The sequence below is a fragment of the Schistocerca piceifrons genome, unplaced genomic scaffold (assembly GCF_021461385.2).
Source record: "Schistocerca piceifrons isolate TAMUIC-IGC-003096 unplaced genomic scaffold, iqSchPice1.1 HiC_scaffold_936, whole genome shotgun sequence".
NCBI classification, from domain to species: Eukaryota; Metazoa; Arthropoda; class Insecta; order Orthoptera; family Acrididae; genus Schistocerca; species Schistocerca piceifrons.
In genome coordinates this window covers 3,275,001-3,280,000 of record NW_025729208.1, presented here as the reverse complement: position 1 = coordinate 3,280,000, position 5,000 = coordinate 3,275,001, and the positions used below count along the sequence as shown (strand labels likewise).

The 5,000-nt window shown below is 56.5% G+C and overlaps 1 non-coding gene across 1 annotated transcript in view; it reads left to right on the top strand.

Moving 5' to 3' along the window:
• Nucleotides 1-3,259: 3,259 nt before the first annotated feature.
• The window catches only part of LOC124771381, a 1,910-nt gene continuing 169 nt past the window's right edge, over nt 3,260-5,000 (top strand). The window contains exon 1 of the ribosomal RNA XR_007013394.1: nt 3,260-5,000. This exon is cut by the window's right edge and continues 169 nt beyond it. This is a non-coding gene — a ribosomal RNA (small subunit ribosomal RNA).

Sequence of the window (5,000 nt, the reverse complement as noted above, 5' to 3'; positions counted from 1 at the left end):
AGCAACCAACGCCTTTCATGGTTTCCCATGAGCGTCGATTCGGGCGCCTTAACTCGGCGTTTGGTTCATCCCACAGCGCCAGTCCTGCTTACCAAAAGTGGCCCACTTGGCACTCCGATCCGAGTCGTTTGCTCGCGGCTTCAGCATATCAAGCAAGCCGGAGATCTCACCCATTTAAAGTTTGAGAATAGGTTGAGGTCGTTTCGGCCCCAAGGCCTCTAATCATTCGCTTTACCGGATGAGACTAGTACGAGCACCAGCTATCCTGAGGGAAACTTCGGAGGGAACCAGCTACTAGATGGTTCGATTAGTCTTTCGCCCCTATACCCAGCTCCGACGATCGATTTGCACGTCAGAATCGCTACGGACCTCCATCAGGCTTTCCCCTGACTTCGTCCTGGCCAGGCATAGTTCACCATCTTTCGGGTCCCAACGTGTACGCTCTAGGTGCGCCTCACCTCGCAATGAGGACGAGACGCCCCGGGAGTGCGGAGGCCGCCGCCCCGTGAAGGGCGGGGAAGCCCCATCCTCCCTCGGCCCGCGCAAGGCGAGACCTTCACTTTCATTACGCCTTTAGGTTTCGTACAGCCCAATGACTCGCGCACATGTTAGACTCCTTGGTCCGTGTTTCAAGACGGGTCGTGAAATTGTCCAAAGCTGAAGCGCCGCTGACGGGAGCGATTATTCCGCCCGAGAGCATCCCGAGCCAACAGCGGCGCGGGTCAGGGCCGGGCCAGGTAGGTCCGTCATCCGGGAAAAACCGCGCGCGCTTGCCGGGAGCCCGAGCGCCCAAATGGGCGAATCGACTCCTCCAGATATACCGCCGGGCAGCCAGCCAGGACACCGGGGCTCTGCCCAACAGACGCGAACCGAGGCCCGCGGAAGGACAGGCTGCGCACCCGGGCCGTAGGCCGGCACCCAGCGGGTCGCGACGTCCTACTAGGGGAGAAGTGCGGCCCACCGCACACCGGAACGGCCCCACCCCGCGGGCCTTAACCTAACCTATGTTGTGCCTTAACCTAACCTATGTTGTGCCTTAACCTAACCTATGTTGTGCCTTAACCTAACCCATGTTGTGCCTTAACCTAACCCACGTTGTGCCTTAACGTAACCCACGTTGTGCCTTAACGTAACCCACGTTGTGCCTTAACGTAACCCACGTTGTGCCTTAACGTAACCCACGTTGTGCCTTAACGTAACCCACGTTGTGCCTTAACGTAACCCACATTGTGCCTTAACGTAACCCACATTGTGCCTTAACGTAACCCACGTTGTGCCTTAACGTAACCCACGTTGTGCCTTAACGTAACCCACGTTGTGCCTTAACCTAACCCACGTTGTGCCTTAACCTAACCCACGTTGTGCCTTAACGTAACCCACGTTGTGCCTTAACGTAACCCACGTTGTGCCTTAACGTAACCCACGTTGTGCCTTAACGTAACCCACGTTGTCGCCTAAACCTGCTCTGTAATTGTTATACGACTCGTTCAATTAGTGTAGTGTTGCCCACCCGCAACCCTCGCAATATAGTTCGCTACTCGCACTGCCCGCTCCCCTGTGTATCGCTTCATGTTAAACACCTTGCAAGTCTTGCTCACTTTCCACATGCTCCTGCTGTACACTGTAATGTGGATGGCAGCAGGACGTACATGCCGCCCCCCCCCCCCCACCCCTCCCCACGTCCCCACCTTGCCCCCTGCCTTCGCAAGCTGGTTGGTGAGAAGTTTGCATGTTCAATGCCCTTCGCATGCGACGTACTCAGGCTACGTTGTAGTGCGGCCTGTGTCAACTGTCCGCTGATGTCGTACGCATAAACCACAATCTGTACTGCACATTCGTCCTTATGTACTGAATGATACATCGTGGCACATGTGTGACCGTACAACGACTGCGCCCAAAAACGGCGGACCATACAGTGCAAATATTGTGCACGCAGCTACGTGTCGTCTTTCTATGAGAGCTGGATTGCAGTGTGGTACGCCATAGAGACGTGTGGGAGGAACGGACGCCGTGGATGGCGATCAGCATGAGCTGTCTGTTGATGTATTCGGACCTAGTCGTCTCTCCTCAAACACCGTGATAGCATGGTGCACCGCGTTCCATATCTGCGACATGCTACAGAGGCCGGTTGACAGTCGTTCGAGCAATGGACATCGCATACGTACGGGGGCCACCTTCCACGTATTGTCTAGGCGTGCACATTTTGTTGCGTGTATGTGGGCAGACGTAGTGTGGCGTGACACCTGACACAGGCATGCAATAATCGTTGAAGTTGCTAATGGCGATGGACGCCTACGTTTTCTGGTGAAGTTACGCAAATGAACAAATGGTAACCCGTTGTGGTGCGGTTGTTCTCGCTAGGGGTGAATCGGTGATGGCGACGATAGGTTGAGCTACTAACCGGTTGTTCCAGCGATACCCACCATGCCGACGAAACTGAACGGCATCTGGGTGTGAAGCGATACGCGGCGGTGGCTGGGTGGGACCGTCCCCGGCCGGTGAGGGGGCGCCTCCCGGCGTGCTGGCCGCGCGGTGCGTGGGCGCACGCGCTACAGCCGGCTGGTGGGGGCGGCCAGTGGCAGGCGCGCCGGCCGACGGACGCGGCAGGCGTCGCAGCTGCGCGCCGGCGCACCCTGCGCGCGGCGCCGTGCGGCCAAAGTAGGTCCTCGCGGGCCCGGTGCGAAGCGCGGTGGACATCTTCAGTGTGCTGGTCCGATTAAGGACTGTGTGCGTTGAGGATGCGCCGCCGCCCGGCGCTCGGCGCCGCGACGCCGTCTGCTGCTCGGTCGCCCCAGCGGTTCTCGCTGGTGGTTTGTATCGCAGCTGTGCGGATGTGTTGGCGCGTGCGCTGTGCTGGGAGAGTTCGCTTCGGCACCCAAGTGGGGCTTTTGTCCTTCTGTGGCGCTGGCGTTGGAGCTGCCGGTCACCGTAGGTGGCGCGTGTTGTCTCCCGCCGGCAATGCCACGACAGCACGCTCCCGGGCCTCTGTCGGCAGCGGCAAGCTCAGTTGGGAGCACGGGTGGTCGCACCGAAAGCGTCTACTCGCCTAACTCCGGGCGATTGCGCCTCTCTCGAACCCGACCAAGTACTTGGGACGGCGCTGCGCGCCGCCGGGACCTGAGAGGGTTTCGAGGTGTATTGTGCAGGGGAGCTCAGCCTCCTCCTGTTTGCAGAATGATTGAGCGGACGCTTGCGTGTTCGCGCGGGCCCCCGGGACACACTCCCGGGCGGCCGGCTGCTCAGCTCTAGTTGACGCAGCTCCCTGGTTGATCCTGCCAGTAGTCATATGCTTGTCTCAAAGATTAAGCCATGCATGTCTCAGTACAAGCCGCATTAAGGTGAAACCGCGAATGGCTCATTAAATCAGTTATGGTTCCTTAGATCGTACCCACGTTACTTGGATAACTGTGGTAATTCTAGAGCTAATACATGCAAACAGAGTCCCGACCAGAGATGGAAGGGACGCTTTTATTAGATCAAAACCAATCGGTCGGCTCGTCCGGTCCGTTTGCCTTGGTGACTCTGAATAACTTTGGGCTGATCGCACGGTCCTCGTACCGGCGACGCATCTTTCAAATGTCTGCCTTATCAACTGTCGATGGTAGGTTCTGCGCCTACCATGGTTGTAACGGGTAACGGGGAATCAGGGTTCGATTCCGGAGAGGGAGCCTGAGAAACGGCTACCACATCCAAGGAAGGCAGCAGGCGCGCAAATTACCCACTCCCGGCACGGGGAGGTAGTGACGAAAAATAACGATACGGGACTCATCCGAGGCCCCGTAATCGGAATGAGTACACTTTAAATCCTTTAACGAGTATCTATTGGAGGGCAAGTCTGGTGCCAGCAGCCGCGGTAATTCCAGCTCCAATAGCGTATATTAAAGTTGTTGCGGTTAAAAAGCTCGTAGTTGGATTTGTGTCCCACGCTGTTGGTTCACCGCCCGTCGGTGTTTAACTGGCATGTATCGTGGGACGTCCTGCCGGTGGGGCGAGCCGAAGGCGTGCGACCGCCTCGTGCGTGCTCGTGCGTCCCGAGGTGGACCCCGTTGAAATCCTACCAGGGTGCTCTTTATTGAGTGTCTCGGTGGGCCGGCACGTTTACTTTGAACAAATTAGAGTGCTTAAAGCAGGCAAGCCCGCCTGAATACTGTGTGCATGGAATAATGGAATAGGACCTCGGTTCTATTTTGTTGGTTTTTCGGAACCCGAGGTAATGATTAATAGGGACAGGCGGGGGCATTCGTATTGCGACGTTAGAGGTGAAATTCTTGGATCGTCGCAAGACGAACAGAAGCGAAAGCATTTGTCAAGTATGTTTTCATTAATCAAGAACGAAAGTTAGAGGTTCGAAGGCGATCAGATACCGCCCTAGTTCTAACCATAAACGATGCCAGCCAGCGATCCGCCGCAGTTCCTCCGATGACTCGGCGGGCAGCCTCCGGGAAACCAAAGCTTTTGGGTTCCGGGGGAAGTATGGTTGCAAAGCTGAAACTTAAAGGAATTGACGGAAGGGCACCACCAGGAGTGGAGCCTGCGGCTTAATTTGACTCAACACGGGAAACCTCACCAGGCCCGGACACCGGAAGGATTGACAGGTTGATAGCTCTTTCTTGATTCGGTGGGTGGTGGTGCATGGCCGTTCTTAGTTGGTGGAGCGATTTGTCTGGTTAATTCCGATAACGAACGAGACTCTAGCCTGCTAACTAGTCGCGTGACATCCTTCGTGCTGTCAGCGATTACTTTTCTTCTTAGAGGGACAGGCGGCTTCTAGCCGCACGAGATTGAGCAATAACAGGTCTGTGATGCCCTTAGATGTTCTGGGCCGCACGCGCGCTACACTGAAGGAATCAGCGTGTCTTCCTAGGCCGAAAGGTCGGGGTAACCCGCTGAACCTCCTTCGTGCTAGGGATTGGGGCTTGCAATTGTTCCCCATGAACGAGGAATTCCCAGTAAGCGCGAGTCATAAGCTCGCGTTGATTACGTCCCTGCCCTTTGTACAC